Source organism: Anser brachyrhynchus, assembly GCF_964034855.1.
Source record: "Anser brachyrhynchus genome assembly, chromosome: 2".
NCBI classification, from domain to species: domain Eukaryota; kingdom Metazoa; phylum Chordata; class Aves; order Anseriformes; family Anatidae; genus Anser; species Anser brachyrhynchus.
In genome coordinates, this window is record NC_137695.1 from 106,198,275 (window position 1) to 106,223,058 (window position 24,784).

Genomic DNA, 24,784 nt, shown 5'->3' on the forward strand with positions numbered 1-24,784 from the left:
TAGTTTGCAAATTACAGTAAAATTACAACCCTTCTGTTTGTTTTTACAGCTTTTATGTGTTCTATACAAACCTCATTGTGTCACAAAAAACATAATTTATGTATGTCCGTCACGAAATGCTGATGTTACAAACTTTGACACAAAACCCACCTCTGTGCTAAACAATATTTACATGCATATCCCAACTCAAACCTGACTTATACCTTTCTCTGAAAAAAATTAAAGCTTATTTTAAAATTCAAACACCAAAGTAAGTTCAAGTCAGGGGTTATTTTTCTTTCTACAAAAGCAGTTTATTTTTCTCAGCTGGAATTTTTCAGGTAGTCCTTTTTAACACCACGTCTAAGAGAGTCACGAGCTGCTCTGGAGCTAGTTTCAGGGGAAAAATGAATCAGAAGCAGGCATCGCCTAAGCCTGGTATTAATGCACTATTTTTTAATGGTTAAATGCGGAGATAGGAACACTGAAGTGATGGATAAAATTCCCAAACTGAAAAAGGCGGCCTGTTTTTCTTTAAAACTTTTTAGAGCAAGTAGTGAAGACGATAAGGAAATTGGGATTCAGATTTTATTTCAGATAGGAACTTTTAAGTTCAGGAAATTTAGATGGCAATCAGCAGCTTAAGCAGAGAGAGATTTCAAGGCTTTAATCTTGTAAAAAACAGCAAATAAACTGACCGGCTTTGTCCAGAAAGGCTCCCTGCACAAATTTAGCAGTCTGTTTGCAAGCTATCAATTTAGGGATTGGTATCTGAACTGTTATCCAAGTAGGGACATTACTTAGCAACTACCATGGCTTAAAAGGAATTTTCATAAGTCTCATGAGACGTTATGATTTATTGACCAAAAAACTCAAACAAAATCCCGAAACCAGTTCAGACTGGCTACAGTTAGTTTCTTACAAGTTACAGGATTAAGTAATGGTCACAGTGAGTCTATACCAACTCATTTACGCAGAAAGTGCTCTGGTGTATTAATGTTAAAAGGTCTGTAATTGAACAGAGAATCATTAACTTGAAGACATCTTTTAGACAAAACCCTTTTTTTACGTCCCACTAAGGGGGAAAAACACAAACAAAAACCCGTCACATGCACGCACATTCAGAAAAAGGATATCGCCTAAGCACGAAAAGGAAAAACAGAAGCTCTGGAGCAGTATCTGTAAGCAACCGTGTGTGATAGAGAGGGAGAGGAAGCGAGTGAGGTAATGGTATGATTTAATGCTAGCAGGAGCGTCATTTGCTTTTTTACCCCAATTCTTTTATTTTTAAAGAGTTCAAATCAGAGCTTCGAAAGCCTCTTTTTGTATCTGGAGCATATAAACACGAAATGCTGTTTACATTCTTGATTATAAACACATATTGAAAATCCCTGGTCCACCTCCAAAAGCAGATCGCTTTGACAGCATTCGGATCAATGTTTACAACCCGGCACTTGTTGCTTTCCTCGCCTCGGCTCCGGGCCTCCATCCTCGCGTCCCCCAGCCTCGCACCCTCGTTGCTGCACAGCGAAGTGGGGCTACGGTGCGGCGCTGAGCTTCGGGGAGGCAGGAGAGCGGAGGCAGCCATCCCTTTAACCGCACTGCACGCTGCTCCCCTCATCTCTCCTACCGGCGCTAGGATAGCAGCATGCGAACACAACGCTTGGCCCTGCCTTAATATAATTCAGAACGTTACATAAGTGCTTGATAAACAGAGCAGGCAGCTAGCAATGAGATAACCTAGCAATGTGTATATTCAGCTGACTTCTTATTTAGATTCCCAGCTAGTAAGCTGTGACTGTGATAAAGGCAAAGAAAATGGCTGTAAATACCAATCTCTAAAGGCATTCTTGCTTCTTTGAGGGCACCTCAGTTTTTAACACCATATGCAGGATAAACGTGTCTAAATTTTACGTATGGCCAGATTACATTTTTGATTTCCTTTTTCCTTCCCTGCTTCTGAAGAGCGAAACGGTTTGTAATACAGGAAGCATTTCAAAATCATTTTCCTACCTACCAATAGCTACAAAGGGTAGGCTGCATCTTTAACCGGCACCCTTAGAAATGTACTACAAGCTACCCGATGCTTACAGCATTTCTCAGCTTTACAACGTCAATTCTAGACAATGACTGGGACGGAAGCTGCCAGACACATTATTCTAAATGTTCCCCTTAGCGTACTGTTCAAAACGCATGTGCAATGTCATAAAAGATCCTGGAAAATAAATCACAATCTCCAATGTATACCTTTCCTGGCCAGGAGAAGAAAAACATTTAAAACAACATTAATCGTATCTGTTGCCTTATTACTGAGCCAGGCAATGGAAATAAAAGCATGAAAGCGAACTGACAGCTTCACACTGATAAGCAATTACTGAAGACAGTGTATTTCTAGACAAGTAAAAACCTTCTTTTAAAAAAGTTTTAAAATACCTAAAAATAAAAGCATGCTGCTCTGGATCAGCAGCTAGAAAAGCCGAGAAAAGGAAAGACAGAAGGCATGGAAAGCGCTGATAAAAATAAAACAAAACAACAAAATGAAACAAACCAAGAACCCCAAATGAAGGTTTAAACTTAAGCTGCCGTTCCAGAAACCTCGTCGAAGCTGTACCAAAAATACACACCAAAATGCCCACTGCTGCTATCTGAAGCTCCCTTCTGCTGGGCCCTCTTCCTTTAGAGCAAACAAAGTAGTACTAATAGCTAGCTTTCCTCCAACTTCCCCTATGAACAAGATCCGCTGGTGGATTCAAGCGGTCAACCGCTGCCACCAATTCTACAAACTTCCACATTTCTCTAATCCTATTCATTGTCTTGTGCTATTATATTTCTAAGTGGTTTAACAGCTCATGCCAGTATTTTTCATAACTCCTTGGAGGGGCGGCTGTTACTTCTCACCCATTGCCATCTCAGCTCATACACAAGGCATGAAGAGGAAGAGAAAACAATACTGATCTTTCATACTCGATCCGTCTAGGCTCGTACTTTCTCATATATTACAGCCTTTTTAGGACCACAATTTTTGGCTGCCCTACACAAAAAGAAAGGGAGCATTCTCCCAGCTGCCGTGTGAAATAGTGTTTCCCTGAAGAAAAGTTTTCGGTGATTTTTTTTTTTCTAGGAAAGAATTCTGTATTTTTATGCACGCTCTTAACTGACGGAAGGAAGTTGCTTGCTGTGAGATTTAGCTTGTAGCTGCAAAATAGGCCCTGTGGCCATCTGGACATGTGCTGCAGAGTTGAGGCCGACGAAGCAAAGGGATACAGAGATGTATTCAACCACCTTCCTTCTTCTGGGGCTAGCAAAAAGCTTTATCTACCGCAATTCCATGCCTTGGGCTCAAGTGTGGGGAGAAACAGAGACCAAAATCTATCTACATGTGCAACTTTAAGGGCTTGCCACAAGTCATCTCACCACCTGCACCAGAATGGGTAGGAAAGCAGTTTGGGAAGTAATTTGGAGTTTGACCGGTTTTGGCCTTCCTCAACCCAGAAAAGATTATTTTTTACTGTAATTTGGGGCTGATCTTTGCACTGATAAGCAATTATCGAACAAAAACATTGTATACTTGTGAATTACGCAGATGTTGGTCTGTGCAACTCTGCCATGTGCAATCAGTAATTCCTGTAAAGAGCTGCTGTATAATTCAAGTATATGACTGTTTTTGCTATACTTCTTGGCCCTCAGAATTTATTCTAGAAGAGGTACCCTTGAATTTGCAGAGATTAGTCAGTTTTGGAGGACTAGCTGCGACACACGCACAGATCAGCCAGTACATGGGCAGTGTCTCTAGTATCAGCTGGAAAATCCACAGCAAAAATAGCAAGGCCGGTTGTAAAGCTGGTGACAAGTCTGGAAGCTGTCCACATGCAAACCTTCAATGCAGACATGACTTACATTGGGACTCCTCACTGCGTGACAAAGAAAAAAAGTATAAGCCTCACCAGTGGAAAGTAAGTTTATGTTAAGAGTCGTTATTATTTACTGCTTACTTTCCCAGTTCTATTGTGTCACAAATAAAATATGTAGATCTTTTCCTAGCAGGTTTCAACTACCAACGAAAGCAACTGAAAGAAAATAATTATTTTAAGAGGGTGAAATATTGTATGGCAGTGAAGCCCTGTGCTATTTGTATTCTTACCCCTTAATGGATTCCTCTATAAAAATCAAAGCTACTCAAAAGAGGTTTTTAAAAGGTCAGCTCAAACAAGGGGCCTAATAAAAAAATGTAAAGAAGACTGAGCCAGCTTAAGGAAATGATATTTCTGAACTAAAAAGCACAGAAAATCATTTGTGCTTTAGTGATAGGCTTTCTAACGCTTATGAAAAGGCTCTTTTCTTTCTGCAAGTCCTCTCTTTCTTCTCCTCTAACTCCAAGGAGATTTTTTTGTACCATCTGCAGTAGATGGTGCAAACAGCTGGACATGAGAGCACAGCTGCTCTGGCTGCGTGAAGCAAGGACACATGATGGCTGCATCGCTGTAAAGAATACAAGAAGTTGTTTCCACCACAGCTTGTGGGTGGGGGAGATCACCGAGTATGATTTTCTAAGGCCTTGTCAGTGCGAGAAAGGCCCTCTCTGGAAAAGTGTTTTAGGAAGAGACCTTGTACCAACATAGCCATATTTGATAAAGGGGGTGACTCTTTTCACAATCCTTTTCCACTATAACATTTCAGAAAAGGGCAAGCCTTTCTGTAAAGCACAGTCCATCGGGGTCTACTGCTTAGCAAGCCTAAAATGGACAGATGGCAGATGAAATTGTAGTATCGTTTAATCAACAGGATACCGAACAGCATATATAATCTTCGCAGTCAGTCCTACAAAAGGACACTCAGTTCAAACACCTACGACCTGCACTCTATGTATTAAAACAAGAGACGCCTCCCTGCATCTATTCTAAATGCAACGACCGCAGATTATACAGTGTTGTTTGTTTTGAGGGGCAGATTGCTGGATCTAACAATTCAGAGCTCTGAACGGTCACTTTCTCTCCAGGCTTGCTGGATCACTGGAAATCCATGGCAAACAGCCACAAGATCAACTCTTCTAAGAGATGCAGTGGCTATACCATTTTACCACCTTCCCTGATACTTCTGAAATAGGGCTTTAACTAGCTAGTGGGTAGCCTTTGGAAGACAGTATGCGTCACTCAGTTAAGCACACACGGGTGCATTCCTATCATCTAGCTTGGCTCCTTTCAAGCATCCTTCACGAAGACATCTGTCTACTGAGGGGAGCAAAGATTCCTAACTTTGGCTGGGTGTACTATGTTGATTTTACATAGTCTACAGCAAATAAGTCTCGAGGTCATTATTGGAAAATATTTACATAATATCTACATTGTCCCTGACAGTCCTATAAAGCATTTATGTTGGTCATAGACTCACCAAGTTTAAAAGCCCTTTGGTGTACATGTTTCACCAGGAACAACTTGGATTTTGTCTACACTTGAAACACAGTAAAAAACACATTGAACACAATTTTACTGGTAGTATAGACAGGGAAAGTGGTAGTTAATGACATTTGAATCACTCATGTTTTACACAGGCTCTTATGCACTTTAAAGACAAAGCTGTTGGCTGACCATTTTCCAACGTGGTGGATTTTCCCAGCGTGGACAAGGAGTCGAGCTGGTTAGGGAAAAACATTCCTAAATAATTCTGATTTTTCCCCCTCTTGTTCAGGGTATCTTGCAACAGCCTATGCATCGTAGATTATGTTGTCTATCATGAGTCTTATCATGAATGCCAGCGCAAGAACTTTTTCTAAAAACTTGAAAACATTTGCAGTATTAAAATAAAAACTCATTTAAAATACACTGTGGAACTACAAGATTCTGGCCATATTTACGTATGCTAAATCTGATTATTATGAGTTCTCCCAAACTTGTAATTTGATCTCATCTATAGCTGCATGAGCAGAGTTCATTTGATGTGCTGTACAAAGAGAATTGAGAAGGACCAGACCTGTACCTGTACCGCACCAAACACTTTCCAGGAAGTAATGAAGCTGTCCTGATACTTTCTAGACAGAATAATGATGTCTTTGGCAAAGAGCAGCACTAACAATTATTTCACAGCGATTGGAAAGACAAGCCAATACTTATGACTGCACTGTACCGAAAAAACCTATGACTCCTGCAGAACAACCTTTAATGTCAAACACCGGAACAGGTTTTACAAGGTCTTAAGGAAGGCACTACACCTTTTCTCACAGATGGGTAAACTGAAACACAGGGATAAACTACCCCAAGGCCAAAACAGATAATGCATTCTCCAGAGTAAAGCTACGACTCTAAGCACTTTTTTCCTGACGAAGTTTGCCCTTTTGCTTCCTCTGTGTAAATAAGGAAGACAAAAGTCAGAAGAAACTGAAATAATGCATAACAGACCAAAAACCAGCGTGATACATGATTACAGCCTGCTGTAAGCAGCTCAGAAATTGAAGAGAATGCAAACAATAGCACATGTTCTATGATTTGGACGTGGAGAATTCCCTGGACTCTTATTCATATGAGCAAGCTATTGAGAAACACTGACATTTGGGCAATAAAAATAATAATAAAAAAAAAACCACCACCAAGAGAACATTGATTTCCCAATACAACTGCCATTGTAGTTGTCCTAGCTGTAAACTGATTCCTCCCCCCACTCCTCTGCTGATTTGTCACAGCATCTTTAACTGGTGCTGACAACAAGCCATTCAGATCTCTGTGCATTGTACTGCAGGTTCAGACTGATCCTTAGAAATGCATCTCACTCTAGCTCAAACTACCAAGATAAAGACAAAGCAACATGCCACGATTTCCAAAAGAGAGGGAACGGGATTGAAAAAAGAAAAAAAAAAAAGAAAAAAAAAAGAGGAGGAATGCTTTGAATTTAGTCCCACTCTTCAAATAGGACTGAATATTACGAATAAAATAGCCAAAGGATCCCCAAACCTGTATAACTGTACTAAATGCGTTTACCACCAAGTCTGCTGTAAAACTGACGGTCAAATAAGATTAGCAAAAAAAGCAACTTCTATACTGTTTTATCTTACCACAATCAGACAATTTACACTGTCAGAGCAAAAACCAGCCTTGAGCTTTCTGAACAGAATACAATGCAACATAAGCACGGTCATTCCAAGAAACCCAAACCAATTTACTTCTAATTTAATCTTGCACAAAGACAGAAAGTCATGCAGTGACCTGCAAGGATTTTTTTGTTGTTGTTTTTGAAACGAAGGGACACTGCTGCTTAACATATTCTAGGAATATGCATAATACTAGACTGGCACACTTAGTTTCAAAGTCTGCGTAATGTCTCTGGCATTATCTGACTCCAGTATGAAGCTGCAGATTTGGCTTTATACCACATCTCAGCACACTCCTCTGGAAACCACCACCCGAAATAATCTGTGGAATATTTATGAAGTAGAGTCGAAACAGTGCTTCAGGGAGGCATCAGTGCAGGGGAAGTGGCATAGGGGACTGGAAGGCAAAATGAGGGATGAAAAGGCAGATTGGCATTTAGTGCAGCAGCGAGGTAGGGAGGAGGAAGGAAAGCAGCTTATTTCCAGAGCCCCCTTACCTTCTCAAGTTAGTAGCAGATCTGGAAGACACGACTCGGGGGAGAAATCTTCTGAACTACCTGCACATATGTAATAAATACACTCTTCCTCATACAACTGCATACATGTAAAAAATATGTCATTTTCAGTGCAGGAAATTGCAACTGGGAGGTCGCTTGTTGCTCAGAGCACTGAAGATGGAGATGAGTAAGGTACTGAATGGGTACCTGCAACATTTAATCCAGAGTAGCGATGCTTTGACAAACTTCTTGAGTTTAAACATGTGAGCAGCTACAGGGCTTGCATGCAAAAGCCAAGTGGAGGTCCCGTCAAAGAACAAAGAAGGCAATGGAGGAGCTGGGGATAGGAGGAAGCAACTCTTCTCCACGGCCAGCCACCCCCATCATGCCACACACAATCCACTGTCACATTCCCCGTTGCTCAAAATCTTCCACTGTCAATGCTGAGTATTTTTGTTGCTGTTATTGTTCTTAGTTTGAGGGTTAATATAATTCCATATTTTTTCTTTCCTTCACAGTCCTTATTGGCCTCGAGCACGTAGCAAACAGATGATTTATTTCAATGCCCTCTTTGCTTTCACTTTGGGAAACAATTAGGATTTGATTAATTCACCTTTTAGTGACAGAGGAACAAATAAGGACTCCTCAAATTCCTCAGAAAAAAAGCTAAAGTACTTAATCCAGCTGGCTACTATAGGTTTTGAGAATTTCAGCTGAGGACATACAACTGGAGAAGAAACAATCCTTTCGATTGAAAAGGTAGCTACGTACAGAAAAAAGAGCATTTCACACTTAAATATTTAAAGGTATTACGGTTCTAGGAAGTTTCTTTACTGAAACCAGGCTCTACTTGTTACTTTATTTCTCCAAGGCTGTCATCAACCTCTGAGAAAAAGCGATATTACCTAATTACTTTTAAACTATACAACAATAGAAGCAGAAATGCATATAAAAAGTAATATTCAAATTGTGAATAGCTTGAATATTTATGCACACTATGCGACGTTTGGGAATTTCCAGCATACTTCAGTGCGGGTTCCTGATGAGTTCTTTTCACTTGAGAATCATAGTGCAAGAATCAATTTAGTAAAAAAATGAAAACTGTTCTGAATGAAACGGTGATTTCTCCCCTTTCTTCTCCTGTTGGTATGTTTTGTCTGATAACATCAGCAGAATGAGCACATATTGCTTACCTTACAAGTGAGGTGGCACCACAAAGATCTTGGGGTCTTCTCTGCCACTAGGTTATGAACTGTTGTGTGGAAAACAATCTGCAGCATATGCTGAGAGTACCAAGATGCACTGCACTGAATCCTCTCAGGGATATGGTTAAGGGTTTGCAAATGCTCACAACCCTCACTACGGTTTTCAGCTGCCATTATTTCCCTACTGGATTTATGGCTGACTCCTAGTAGGAAGCAGAATCATTTCAAAATGCACGGGATACTGACTGTATTGCTGAATTTGTTCTAAAATGAAAAGAAGTCTTTTTTTTTTTTCCTTCTTTTTCCTTTTTTTTTTTTTCCCTGCCTTTGTATACTTGTTTTTGTGGTTCCTCTGGAAACAATGCTGTCTCTATCATGCATGCCTAGATCTAGCACTTATCGAGCAAATCGCTACATATGACACTATTCCTTCATCACAAGGTATGGAGAAGCAGCCACATGTCTGGATAAAGCAGAATTACCACAGTATGAATTACGTAAAAAGCAGACTTCTATTAAGATAGACACAGAGAAAAAAAGAAAAAAAAAAACACGTATTATGAACAGTAGAAAAATATAATTGAATTAGACAATATAAAGGTAATTCCACGTTTAGATCTGATGGGTCAGATAATGGTCTGTTCGCCAACAGGATACAGTAGGAAAATAGAGATAAGAACTTCCTTCAGTATGTAAATGCAAAGACTTCAATTGATTGAAAAATGCTAGTGTTTTCTAGTCTTTACAGATACATGACAGTTTCTGAATAAACACCCCTGTATTCTGCCTCTGGAAATTACATTAAATAGTAAAGCATAAAATCATTTTAAAAAGTCAAAGGAAGCTTGGGAATAAATAGTAGGTAAAACGAGCCAACTTTACATATCCAAGTAGACAGGTGAACCTCACTGTTTGTTGACCAAGCGGACACATTACCTATCTATCTCAAGAGCACAGAGATCCATGTCATAGCAAATGGCCAATCTGCCAAGAATAAAACAACGAACAAACAAAATGAGGTAAAGCAAAGAAATGGATCCACAGATATTATTAGTAAGGGGAGAGAAGAAAGGGAAATACAAATGTCGGCAAACAAAAAGAGATCCAGTTGTAATTCAAATCAAGACCACAAGTAAGTCAGCGATCTGTGCGCTGGAACAGAGCAAAAGGGCAACGCAAATGCAATCCTACACGTGCAGGATTCTGCTCAGAAGACTTTCAGCCAGTGCTGCAATAACTGTTGTGTACAGGTAAGGTGATACTGTAGTCCTTTATAAACCGCAGAATATAAGTAGGTTTTATGTTGAAATCTCTCCAAAGCAGTGTGACAACAAGACATGCCTCTGTCTCTAGTTTGAGAGAGAAAATGGAGAAACATCGGTAATTTGTAATTTGCAAGGGGCTGCAGAAAGCAAGCAAGTCTTCTGAAGGTCTAGTCTCTTTCCCAGGTTTTCAGGGACTTCTGACGAGGTACAGAAGGATACAAAGTGTTCTTGCCCATTTTTTTGAGGTGGGCTTATGCACTGTCTCAAGACAAAGAGGACAGTAACACACCTGTTAGAAGAACCTCTCCCCAGTACTCTGAGGTCCACAAAGTAAGACGACTACAGTCAGTCTGATGAAAGGCAGAATAAAAGTGAGACCTTTCACTGGGAAAGTCCTTTTCTTTTTTTCCTCCAGAAAGAAGTTTAGTTGTGCTTCTCGCAGCTACTGCAGAAGATAACCATCTTCTGGAACAACGAGGCTAGATGAGATGAAACAAGCCTTGCTTGGGGAGAAAAACACTTGTTTTAAACTCATCACATGCTCTGAAGGGTTCAGAAGATTAAATATTTTGGAATGGCCTTTCAGTTATCCCCTTTCTAAAATTCACAGAATGTCTTCAGAATGTTAGTATTTTTTCTGAATACTCTTTACTTGTCATTAAATGCATTTCCTTCTATATTTCAGTTTTCATGGTCTCCTTTAAGTCCATGATAACTTCACAATAACAATGCTAACCTCACTTACTCTAACTGTGTTTTAGCCAGGCTTACAAGCTGCTCAGAATGCAGCAGTGTATTTACTCATGTTTCTGAACATTTATCTGCATTGTGTTCTTCATACGATGTGGAAACAGATTTATCTTGCGAAGTTTTCTTTAGTTGTTTTCAGGATTTTAGGTATTTTTGTTTGTTTTCCATGTCCATTCTGCTCTTTTCCATCAGGACATAGCTTAAAAAGCCTGTCACAGTGCAATCTCCTACGTTTAGAATTATGTCTTCATAGAACAGACGTAAGAGACTACTAGCAAGGTCCAATGCTTTAAGACTCTTCAATCCTGCCTAAAAATACTTAGTGCTTTATTATTTTTACCTTACTTGGGAACCCTCTATTTATTATCTTCGCCCACCTACAATCTTTTCTTATTCTTTTCCACACTCTAAATTGGTATGAGTTGTTTACAACTTATGTAAGAACATTCCTAAAATCAGTTTTAATCATCATATAATCATTCTTTCAACATACTGTATATTATGACGAGCTCCCTGCCAGAGGTACAGAATTGTGTATTTATAAATATGCTGTCAATTTCTCTGAATAAGCTTTAATAGAGGTCTCACCCTTGCCAGTTTTTCATAAGGTAATTTGACGATGATTACTTTTAAAGTACTATCAGGTTAAAAACCTCAGCTGTTGACTGTGTTGTTTGGAACTCATGGAAGCGACGTGCACTCTGCATTCCCTCTGCACCACAATCTCTTCCCTCTCACCTTGCAGTGACAATCCTACAAACACCAGCTGCCTACCAACTAGAGAGCATGAGGTGAGGTGAGCAACCAGCGCATAATGCAAGTTAGAGCAGGGAAAAAAAACAAAAACAAAACCAAAAGACCTCCATGCATGTCTTAACAGAAAATGAAACCGTGAGAGAAAACTAGTAACTACATTTGTCTTCCTCCCCTTTTTTTTTAACAGCAGTAACAATGCTGATATAGTGAGCTATAGTTTACTGTGACTGCTTCATAACCAGGCTTGCCAATTTCGTACAATGTAGTAAATGTTTGTTAACTGGCATCTGTTTCTTTATACAAAAGCTTTTCAAAACAGAATCCAATATGTTAGTGGAGAAAATCTAGTATATGGTAAATTTATCAAAAAATAAGTTTCTAAGATCCTTACAATGTGAGGCAACATGCCAACAAACTCAATGAAGACAGAAGTTATACTGGATAAAGAAGTCCCTTTAGTACCACAGCTTGCTTCTGTATTCCCTAAATAGAACAAACCCTAGTGGTTACAGCACTTTCCTCACTCTGACACTCTGCTGCTCATTAACAACCTATTTTTTGATAATTTGATATAGTAGTGTAAGCAACTGCAAGTCTGACATAGCTGTGCCAGTACGTAAGTCCAAGAAATTACAGCCATGCTGATCATTACATTTCTTCACAAAGTGTTTGGAAATAGATGATGTATCTGTATCATCACGCTTGCAGAATGCTAATGTCCAGAATGCAGATTTTCCCAACTCCCAACACTTTCTTTTATACCAGAGGAAAGGTACGGAAGCCTTCTTTTATACAGCCAAAAAAAAAAAAAGAAAAAGGAAGGAGCTGAAGGCAGCGAGTCAAGAAACGTATTAAATGTGTCAGCAATATTCAGTTAGAAAAACGTACTAAAATGTTATCTGGATATTCAGTACAATTCATTTCTGTGATAAAGTATTTGAAAAATAAAAATATATCCCTCAAGCTCCCTGGCAATGTTCATGAAAGGACACTAAATCTGAAAACCCTTCTCAGAAAACCAATACAACTGATTTCAAGATTCATCTTTTCGTGTTTGGCAGTGAAGCACGGTAACTGCTTAAGATCATCTGTCTTTTTCGATTACAAATTGAGGAATTTTCAAGGGAGCAAAATAAAGAAAACAGTAATTTTTGAACTAGTTCTAGAACAAATTAACATTTTAAAATTTTGCTCTGGAAGACAATTATTTGGTCAATTACACAGGAAGTCTACTGACAGACATTACACATACTTTCTTCTCCACTGCTTAATTTATGCTCAAATGAAACTTTGTGTAAAAACCCACCATTATAACAAACATTTCTAATTAAATCAGAAAGAATACTTCTACAATAGACACAATTGAAATGGCTTCTCTGAAGTCAAATAAACTTTTTCAAAAATCTGGCAGTATCATTATTGTTTTGTATTAAAAAGGAACAAAATTAGATTTAATTTAATTACAAGAAGTAAAGAGACACTGTTAAACTGCTTAGTCTCCCAGTCTGACTTACCTTAAAATTGGGATTACAACCAAACTGATAAATACCAAGACCCCATCTTCGTTTAGTCTGAGGTGTAAAATTTCTTTTTTAAGCACAGGGGCTTAGCCTCTACATTTTTCCAACATAGTATAAACTTAATTTTATTTTCTTATTTCTTAACTTCTGCATTCCACCATTTTTCTTTTTTCAAATCTGTTGGTGTAGCACTAATTTAGAAAAACACCACCACCCAAGCCCTGGCTTCTTGTAGATCCTAACATAAACAAGGCTGGGCACGTATGTAAGTGCAGATGAGCCCATGTATGCAGAGTCTGGTCAGTGAATATTTCCTCATGGAAGAAAAATGACTCTTGGTCTTTCATTATCTTGTGTTGTGAAATTGTCTACTTGTAAAAAGAAAAGCTGACCATCTCTAAGCGAAAAAATGTATGTAAAGCTTCAGGAAAGTCACACCCCAATTATAAGTAAGTTGACAGCATCACATATTACCTGGCATTAAATTTTGCTCTTGCTTCTTTTTTAAATATTCAACTTACAGGTATTATAGTTATTATACAGTTATTGTATTATATAATATTATGTAAACAAATGTTTCACAGTAGGTTAGGTTTAAGGCAACAGAACAAAAACCACACTTATCTTTGGAGCACAGCGAAAAAAAATCCCACAGAAAAATTTAAAATACATTTGTGTTACATAATGATAAGCTTATTAATAGGCTAAAGTATTCTTTAACCAGCTGATCTTTTCCATTGAGAAGATGCACACATTCAACAATGAATTGTACACGAACAGATCGAATTAAACTCCCTATCGATTGACAGAAACTGGAGAAGTGGAACAAATATGTGACTCTAAATGTTCTCTGCAATATAATAAAGCTGGCTGTGGTCATACTTTACTCTTTCTCCCATGCATACACTGGAACAGTCCTAAACCAAGAAAAGCATATAAATAACACTACAGCTGACAGAATGACCTACAACTTCCTTCTGAAATGTACTCATAAATCCTGCATGCAGATTCTAGATAACCAACAGTTGCAGTTTTATTTCATTTGAAGAAGTTTTGTGACACTGACACCAAGCAATGACTCACAATAAAGACTGCTAGAGCTAAGCTGTATCAGCATGATTACTCTAAGAGTTTTACTCTCTCCTTGGTTCAGTATCAGGGAAATGTCCAGTTTTAAAGCTTCTCTCTACTGGTAGTTACCTGTACACTAGCTAGACATCAACTTTCAAGGTTACTTTCAAAGGCCTGCTTTTTAACAACCAAATTATTTCATACTGTTCTATTTGAAAAGTACTTCATATTATTTATAATACACAAAATTCAAACGAAACAGCCCTTAATGAAACCAATTCCATGAAGTCCCTTCTCGTCACTCAACATCCCAGATGCTGGCCACTTTCACCAGTCACACTGGCCCACTGTGCCAGCTCACCGACTCAAATCCTGTACCTGCGTCTCTTTGCTTCTTGTCCTCTAAGAGATCCTCTTTGCTGTGATATAAAGTACACACAGCCCCTTTAACAACACATACAGCAGAAGGCTCTTTCTTTGGGTTAAGGGACATCAACACTTGGAGAGCATGCACACTGAGGCTGATGCTAAGTGTGTTGGCTCTTCAGCGGGTTTTGCTCGGGCTCTGAAAGTGCTTGAAGTCTGTATTGTAAATGCATATAAGCCTCTGAAAGCCTGCAGTTTAACTCTGCAGAAGGAATATGGAAAAACATATCTCCGAGTTAAATACAAGATACTAACACAGAAAAGTAAATGCAGATGAGCTCAGCTGACAGATCTCTGCAATCCTCAGTTTTGCTTAGTGGATTTTATTTCCAAATGAAGTTGAGTTGCTCTGTCAGAGAAACATGTTCCACACCTACCGTAACAATGTGTGTGCAAAGAGTCTGGAAAAAAATTAAGAATCACAGAATCATGGAATCAGCATTCATCTGGCTTTCAGGAAAAAATGAAAAATATTGTTGACTGGAGAGGAAAGAACTCTTTCCTCAGTAGAATAAAAGCCAGCTTTGCTGTAATTTTGAAAAGAAAGTAGGAATGTTCAATAAAACATCTTAAAAAACAAGAACAAAACCAGATACTTTCATGTGTTTGTCAAAACTCTGCTTGGCCTTTAGACTCCAAAAGTTGATGCTCATCAATACTTACTGACTGCTTTCTCTGACTGTTGTAGCTGATTCTTGCCACAATGACTGCTTTGGCAAAAATGTATCAGAGAGGAGTAAACACAGAATCACAGAATCACCTAGGCTGGAAGAGACCTCCATCTAGTCCAACCTCTGACCTAACACTAACAAGTCCTCCACTAAACCGTATCACTAAGCTCTACATCTAAACGTCTTTTAAAGACCTCCAGGGATGGTGACTCAACCACTTCCCTGGGCAGCCCATTCCAATGCCTAACAACCCTTTCGGTAAAGAAGTTCTTCCTAATATCCAACCTAAACCTCCCCTGGCGCAACCATTCACTTCTTGTCTGGAAAAACAAGGCAGGAAGACCTGACTTATTTCATAAATGTTAAAATGCAGAGGAAGAAGGAAAACCTTAATACTGCTGCGTTTAAAGTTACGTATGTTGTCATAGTGGGTAACAGAAAACTTTCTGATATTCTGTATGGCAAAGGAAACCTGTATCAGAAGCATTATTTTTTGCTAGTTCTTGTGAAACCAATCACTTCTATACTTCTACGATGACCAGACATGAAATAACCCTAAATTCTAATATGGACATTTTATTTATCTGTAAAAGGATTTTTTTTTTGATTTTTTTTTTTTAAGAGGTACAACTATATTACTACTTCAGATTAAGGTTAAGGAATATTTTATGTTTTTCTGCCTTACCATTTCAAACTTTCTGCCTGTTCTAACACTGCAGAAAACATTGTCATGCATGCAGAAGCATGTGGGAAAATGTACAGTTTAGTTTAATGTTTGAGCATCCCATCTAGGGCTGCTTAAATGCTTCTTCAGTGGTAAGTAGCTAACAGGAAAAATAATTTTTCGTATTAATATTTAGAAGATGGAGAAGGTCCCGTGTATATAGCCTATCTTCTCTCTTATTTTTTAATTGAGAGATATTGTTGCTTTTTATCCTAGAAATCACTTGTTAATTCAGGTGGCTAGAAGAGGTGGGTGCATGCCCATATGCCATACTATTGGGGAATGGTATTTTCATATTGCTACTTCCTGCAAACTGGGAATACAAAGGTATTTTGGCAGTTTCTGCAACAGCTTCTTCTTCCACATTTTTGTACTTCTAAATAATAGTATTATATGATCATGGTCACATTCTCATTAATAAAATTAGAAAGAATTGGTTAAGTCTGATGGTATTTTTTCAGGAGTGAGGGTAAAAAGGGGAACGGCAACAAAAATTCACAACAGATGAAATGGTTATTTCAGAAAATTCCCAGTGTGTATTTTAAGAAACCACAATTCTGCCTCTCAAGAGTGTGGTCTGATAGTTAGTAAACAGTGAAAAATGTAAGCCTAACACACACCAGAATGACTTTTGTCCTATCTGGCAAATACCTCTTTTAGAAGGCTCATCAGTAAGGCTAAAATAATTATAATTATAACCTCTCTCATTTTTTCTATGTCTGGTTAGAGTTTATAGTTTAAATCAGGTAAGTGGAGGAAACCTGCTCATCAGTTAACGAAAGACAATTTGCTTCTAACTTATATGCTGAATTCTGTATGGTTTGAAAGTGATGCTGTATAAAGAAAAAGAAACTCTATCGTCATAGTGAGCTGTCTATAAACAGAAGTGAACTTTAGATGGAAGAAAATTATTAGTCTAATTTACACGTATCACAATCAAAATTTCAGTAACACGAGGAATGAAACATTTACCATTGATTAATACTTTTCATCTTTTCTCTAAGTAAAAAACATTAAGTTCTATACTTAATAAACCATTACCAAGGTTAAAAAGAATCACTAGTTTAAAAAATGTATTATCTAGCTTATAACCAGTGTGTCTACCTTAATCTATACAAAGACCTGCATTTACTTATTATTTCATTATGATGAGAGAAATTTATTAAAGATAAAAAGAAAAGATGAAAGGGGGTCCTGAGTTGTTTCACACCTTCTGGTTCTGACCTGCCAATTAAAAGCATGCTTCAGATATGAATCTGAAGCTACACTCACACTCTATTACATTTGAAAATAAATGTTACAACTGTGCTTAAAGCACTTCAAAAAGATTTCAGCCATGTTTCTTTGATTGGTATGCAAGGCGACTTCTCTCCTCCTGCGTAATCCTTCAGCTACTCCTTCCCACTCTCCCTCTGCTCTCTTCCTTTCCACAACAAAAACACGGTTTCAGCAGCCATATTTCATCGGTCCACTTCCCTTTCAATACGCCTTCTCACTTTCTCAAGACACGCATGAAGAAGCACCAAGGCGTCTTGAAAGTAGGCAGCTATCAGAAAGCACAACAAGAGCTCTGCAAACCCCAGGCTGTGTATTTCAAGCTCCAGGATGGATGTGAGCACTCCCTCTCAGGAGCGCTTCTGTTTCCCGCGTGCAGTCAGCATGGTCCGAACAAGAGCAAGGCATGGCACCAGGACTGGTAACACGCAGGCGGTGCATGTCGGAGCAACAGGGCATCCGAACACAGAGATGGCAAGGGAAAGGAAATCATTTTGGATTTTGTTTCAAATCGTGTCACAACACACAGATACAATACTGCTCTTTCAGGGACAAAAATGAAAGACTTAAGCTCCTTAACACCTGTTCCTTAGATGGTGCAGGTACTCTGATTATTGATTGTTGCTACTTGTCAGTGCAGAAATAGATTGCTAACAGATTGATAATGATTTCTCAGATAATACAACCATGTAAATTCGAAAACACCAGTTGCTTATTCAGCAGTAACTGCATTTACATTTTCTGTTGCAGCTTTGTCATGCGGCATGCAAGCACACCAGGTCAGACTCTTTTGGTCTCATGCTGGCTGTCTTCCCAGAGAAAGTTAGTGATGAGGAAATTTTCTAGGTCCCTTCAGTGGTCCCTTCCCCCTTCCAGGAATCCCCAGTGGCAGGGAGGATGCCACAGGGAATGAGCCACAGAAGATGTACAGATGGGATCATTTTCAAGCAACGTGTTCACTTCGGTATCACAACCACCTTTTCCTTCTTCACATACAGTTTTGATTCTGGTGGTTCATAAGCAGTTACCATCACAAATGGGAGATGCTCGGTAGGTGGCTGGACATCTTTTTGTATGTTCAAAGACTGCAACTGCATGGGTTTAGGCATAGAGATGCAAAAGGCCACTGCTCTTAACGCTATAAAAGGCACATGTAATTTTGCCTGTAACAGTGTGGGTTACCAATGGATTTGCAGTGCTAATGCATTTCAGTACTTCAACAGGCTGCAACGCTTCTTCTAAGCATATATATAATTCCTTAAAAAGTAATTTTTCCTACCAGAATTCCCTCCTCAGCTTTGGGAAGTCTCTATTTTTTTAAAGGTGTCTTTCTGTGACCTCTACTGTCTGCATTACTCCTACAGCACAGTACTATGAAGAAACCTGGGACAAGCCATAAAGTATACAAATTCAACTGAAGGCACTCAGTTCCATGTATCTACTTTGTCAAAGACATATGACATGAGATATGTCAAAAATCTTTGACGGGCTGCAACAATCAGTCACTAACTGATACAGCCAATTACCAGTGACAGTTTTATGTAAAATATTAAGTAGTTTGTAGGATTTTTTAGCAAAATTTCAACTCAGATCTCAAGGGTGCCCATGACACTATTTTTCCTCATGTTTCAATGATCTTGAATTAGAACTGAACAGTGTATGACGATGGGGAGGCACGGGAACAAATACATACAGGAGGGCATAATCCCTAGATTTAATCCTGTATACAGCGAAAATTATAAAACAAACAAAAATGCTGAGATGATGGAAAGTATCTCCTTCCTATGCTCTAATGATAAGGAGAAATGAAAAAAAAAGAAGCAGTTCTGCTATTTAACTACCAAAGCTGAGGCCTCCCACACTGTCAGAAGAGGGAAGCTGCTTGCTGCCGTACAGACACTGGTAGTTATTACTGTATACAGAACTTTCACAGGAGACAGAATTAGTAATTAATAAGGACGTTGGTCTTGAAAAGGTTAATATTGAGGACAACAGCAGTGTTACTGGTGGATCAGGATCACTGGAAACTGGTTTTGGGAAGGCACCACAGGAAGGACTTAGCTGCCACAGAGTCAACACAGCCTGTTTGTGACCTCTCCGTGTGAGAGCTTTAGCAGAATCCAATTTGGAGTATGAAGCTGCCAATTCTAGGAAAATCCCTAGAAGTAGTATTAAACAGCAAATCCCAAAGCCACACTAAGTGAAGGTATGAGAATTGCACTAACGCATATATTTATTTACAGGCATGAATGCAGCCTGTGTACGTACCAACACAAGACTGAAGTGATATGCTAGACAAAAGACACAGATAATGACAACGAAGGCTTTTTGACCTCACACTGCAAGAGGGAATTGAGGAGTGATTATGTCCATACTAATGATTAAGCCTTGTATCTAGGAGAGAACACAGTAACCTAGAAATACAACTTGGTTTCAAGAGAGACTGAAAACAAAAGAAAAAGTTTTCACACTTCAGGAGATGGTGGACATCAACTTAAAAAACTTTTTTTAATTACTTCACCTAATACCAGGACAGATGCCTCATAGGTTGGCTGAAACAGTTCTCAGACAGAATAACTGCAAAGAAAGAGAACTTGAGATGTGTCCTTTGCATGAATATTAGCTCAAATATAAAATCAATTTTCTTTGGCCAAGTTCATATCCCTTGTGTTTGCTTTTCTGAGAACTTGCATAATCAAGTTTTATTAGCACAAATGTTTGTACAGAGCCCAGTTTAGGCCTTCACACTTGAGTGTATCAGGAGTGGCGTTTTTTATCAGGAAAAAAAGATTGGTAGTCAAATGGGGATAAACTATTGGCTGAGGGCACTGTTCCCTTAAGCCCTTGGATTAGTTCCTCAACAGAGGAGCACAGCGAGCAAAGTACAACCGTTCCAGCTAGGGCCACCCACATGTGTGCACACACACACACACAAACACACAGCTATTTTGTGTGAATGCAATGAGACAAAATAAAACTCTCGAAGCTTCCAGTAAACCTTAAAGTAGTAGTTTTTTTTTTTTTTCCTGAAAAGACGCCTTGAGCAAACTGTGTATGACCTAGAAAAAGAATTGGATTTTCTGCTTTTGTGTTTTTTTCTCCCTAATTCTTCTCTTCCGATCTACAAACCACTATCCTTCCCTGATACTGCCTAAGTGCTGTAGTATCCCCACACCTTACGTCTCATCACTGCAACCAGTTTTACCCAGTCAGCTGAGCAAACTGACATGTGAGCAACCAAAACTAAGATAACTCAACTCTTACTTTATCAAGACAACACATGTATGTCACCAGACCGTCCCCGATATTCCCCGATGCTGACTGACAATCTGCAGAATTCTTCAACTTCACTACTGTCATTGGGCACATGTATGAATTTCCAAGCAAAATGTAACTGCAAGAGCTTTTCTGGGATTGCTAAAGAAGCCACCAATTAGTGCATAGTATGGTTGGCAGTGAAGAAAAGGGACTTTGAATGCAGAAAACTAGCATTAGAATGAAGTCAACCCACTTACATGCATATTATCAAACAGGAAGTAACAACCTGTAACTCTACCTCATGGTATGTTATTGTAAACCAAAATTTTATACCTCTTCATTGCCACAGACATTAATTTTCTTAAAAGATGCAAACATACTTATGAAGACACATAACCAACTCATCAAATCTTTGTCTTTTCTTAAATGAAGGTCACCATAACTGGATCTTTGTTTTTGCTGAGCTCTTCTATATTCAAGGCAGTTTGCTGGCAGTTCCCTTCCATGAATACAATAAAATTTGACATTAAGCAACAAGTATGAAGAAAATAAAATATTTTTTTAAAAAAAGAGTTGTATTCATCTTACAGAAAACTATTTAGCTTTTAGGAAACCGATCCAGAATGACAAGAAATTTTTAATGAAGGTATTTTGGTCTACAATTTATATGCTAGATGGTTCAATGCTAAAACAGCACTAAAGCACAATCTGAGAGTCCCTTATAGAGCTAGAACTTGCTGAATATAAAGTATGTGAATATAGACATAATCTCAGCAGTTTAAAGTAGGTTAAAGATAACCAAAGTAAGCTAAAAAAAATATCATCATAAGCAAAACCAACCTGCTGAAATCTAGGTAAGCTGAATGGTGGTACAATGAAATGAAATCAACTTTTAAAATTAAATATGATTTTTGAAATTAAACTTGAAACTTAGCTTCAAAGAAACACTAAATCAGAAGACAGGACATACAATAACCTGCCAGTTCTATGATACTATTCTCTAAGAAATATATGACGGTCATTAAGGAAAAAAAAGTTTGATAACAGATATTCTCCACCCCCACAAGAATTACGTAAATAAGTTCGTAGTTAGTGATGAAGAACAATTCAGATTGTTGGTTATGATACATCTACCCTTGTCAGACCACAATGTCTGACCTCCTGTTCAGTCACAGTTTCACATTTGCTACAAACACCACACTGTGTATTAGCATGACACTGAGAAGGGCAGATGTATGCAGCACTCACATCAGAATATTAAAATGGCCCGACAAGCAGGCCCTGATTCTCACTTCCATGGAAGATCGGTATCCCGGTAATTTAAAAAGGCATTAAAGATAAAAGAAAAGCAACTTTCAGGCCCAATATAAATAAAGAATTTGCCTTTGTGTCTTCCTACTACCTCTCTTTCCAGAAAAATATTTTTCCCAGAGTAATAAAGAAAATTAAGTTAAGTTTTAAAAACAGAGAAGCTAAGTATTGTAGCCAAATTAAACTCTTTTAAAATACACTGTATTGGTAACTCATTTAAGAGTCAGGAAGTTGGGTTGCTGACTTTATAACATACTAATAACGCATTTCAGTATTTTAAGTCAGCAATACAACTTGTAATCCAACGATATTTTTAATGCAAGTTGGGAGTTTTCTTGTTTTGCTTTTTTTTAAGCATAGAAATTAGTAGTGGCCTGCTGATAACATTCTTCCTGCGCTAACAGGTATAAGATTGGGGTTTAGCTGACGGCCTGAGATGCTTTGTCCCAAAGCCTGTGCAATGAAAACAATGCAGATATTTAAAAATCTCACAGCAAGCATGTGTATCAGCATTATGCTCCTTCCCCTTTTTTCTTCACCCGTTAAAGATGACCACGGACAGGTTCTAAACGAAATGTCATCCACACCTACTGAACCAGAAGGACAGCATCTTCACTGTCAGTATTCTCTACATGTATTCTCACATAAGTATTCTCATGTAAGAAAACATCTGTGCTTATGAGTATTGTATTTCTAACCCAGTCTCAATTGCTTCAGCTACAAGGCTGACCTCACCTCAGCTACTCTGAATAACATCTAATGTTAACACAGAGGTGTTCTTGGTAAAGCTACTGCTGCTGTGCAATACATAAACACAGGCATGCAGCAAATATACAACCGCTTGAAAATCTCATTTTCGTTGACTCTCTTAGTACCATTTTAATTTTCAAGGAATGATGGAGGGGCAGATAAAAGTTAGGTGCATTTTTTGTATCTTCTTTCTGTTAAGATTACACTTCATTATATTAACGTCAACACCTGTGAAGAAAAGGCTGTTTGATCAGATCAACGACACAGGTATTCCTGAGTTTCAAATCTCCATACCAAGACTGAACACTTGAAAACGTGGGTAAGTTGCTTAACTTTTACATTTTCAGGTAGATCACAAACTATAAAGCACACGTGTTTAAAGGATATTTAAGTATTAAACACTATTTCATAAACTGTCTTGAAGGTGGAGGATTATGCAAGTGTTGTAGTAAGTACAATAGTGAATGACCTCGCCAACAAAAAAAGAAAGCCAGTTAGAAAAGATGGAGAAAATATACAGAAAAAATAACAATAATCTTCTTTCAAGCTTTTACGAAAATAAGTAGTGGGATTTAATTTTATGTTTCAGAAGAGTGGACTTCATTCTAGACCCACATTTTTCCCAATTTTTGTTTTATTTTTGGACATACCATGAAACAGCCTTCTCGATGAAATCTGTAGTTAGGCACCATTTTTTAAGGGAAAATAGAGTGCCATTAATACTATAATCCAGTGTCTTTGCTGGGTCCTTTAAAATAGGCTTTTTCCGGAGCAGGACTGGGAGATACATGTCTTTACTGATCATTACAGTAAGCTTTGTATTCATTTACTTTAAATACATGTTATTATTCTATTTTACTGGTCTGAGGTCTTATTTGAGTGTATTAATAGATACAGTAGAACAGTCAGCCTGGACTTCTCAGGAAGCATAGCTCAGATCTGTACCACGGTGGTAGCAGCGGGCAAGGGTGGAGGGGAGACCCACCAACCACAATTTAGGACAACTTTTTTTTTTTTGTATTATACAGAACTACTGCCTGTCCGGACTGTTGCAAGGCAAATGCTTGAGCTTTGGTAAGCTCAATCCATTGAGGTCAAATGAGTTATTTCCTACACATATGCAATTTTCCCTCGCTTCCATGTGCTGATGAATCATTATTGGATCCTTCTCTTTCCCCAGAATAGTCTGGAATAAGGGAAAAGAAAATACAACCCACGGCACCGAAATTCCCCATTGTGGCAGAAGCACACAATTCCTTTAGCTACACAGCCCATTTTCTCTGCTTGAGCCTAGGCACTGGGAGCAGAGAGGACAGAAAAACAAAACACTGAGTGCTACAACAGACTTGCGGTATTGTTGCTGACCACACTGCCAATTAGACAAATCATAACACACTGGAGTGTGTTCTCTGAAAACCCTAAATCACATAGCAACTGTAAGAGTACACATTTTCGCAATAGCAGTTCACATGAAATGTGTATTTTTGGTCAAAGTCTAATTCAGAGCTGGGTTATTACTAAGGACAGCGGAGTTTTGCAGCCCTGTCACGTTAATGTAGTACTTCCTGATTAATCTATTTTCATCAATGTACTACGTATTTATGATCTGCACCTTCACAATCTACTACATATCTCTTTTCCAAACATTCCCAATCAGACAAACCTGTTCAAGGATTACTACTCTTATGGACACATGTACTGCTTGACTTGATTTATATGAAAGAGAGAATAACAAACATATTACTATCTTGAACGAAATACTGCTTATCATTTTTTCCCAGAGAATATACTAGAGACTTAATAGTAAAGCAGGTATGCATTCTGTTAGGTAAAAATCTCAGAGGCTTAAGTGAAATATGAAGAAACAGGTATTTCAGCACTGAGTCATAGACTTTAAAACAGAGCATTTTCCTTAGATTGGTTCTAACTTTTTAAAACTTAATAGTTTCAACTGAAATTATTCTGTATAAATATATTTCAAATGGAATACAGATACTTATTTAATTTGATTTTTCCTTTCATATTAGCCTTTATTAGCTGTTAAGTATCTAAAGCAGAATATCTAGTTGTGTAATAACGGCAGACTATGATAAAGCCATCAATTACTTTTGCTATACATGCTCAGGCTACACAGAGAAATAAAATGTTAATTGCTGCATTGCCAAACACCCAGATCTTAAAAGAATATAAATATATTTCATAACTTTTTAGAAATGATTACATTCTTGGGTATTAATTCCATAGAAAG

General features: G+C 38.2%; 1 protein-coding gene and 1 long non-coding RNA gene across 4 annotated transcripts in view; both read right to left on the reverse strand.

Annotated features, from left to right (window-relative positions):
* GNAL (G protein subunit alpha L) overlaps positions 1-24,784 on the reverse strand; it is a 193,029-nt gene that overhangs the window by 33,440 nt on the left and 134,805 nt on the right. The gene's annotated exons all lie outside the window — the stretch shown is intronic.
* On the reverse strand, positions 267-24,784 carry LOC308189835. Its single transcript, XR_013946636.1, has 2 exons — positions 2,604-24,784; positions 267-1,652 (listed from the first exon to the last, which is right to left on the reverse strand). It is a non-coding gene; the product is annotated as an uncharacterized lncRNA (long non-coding RNA).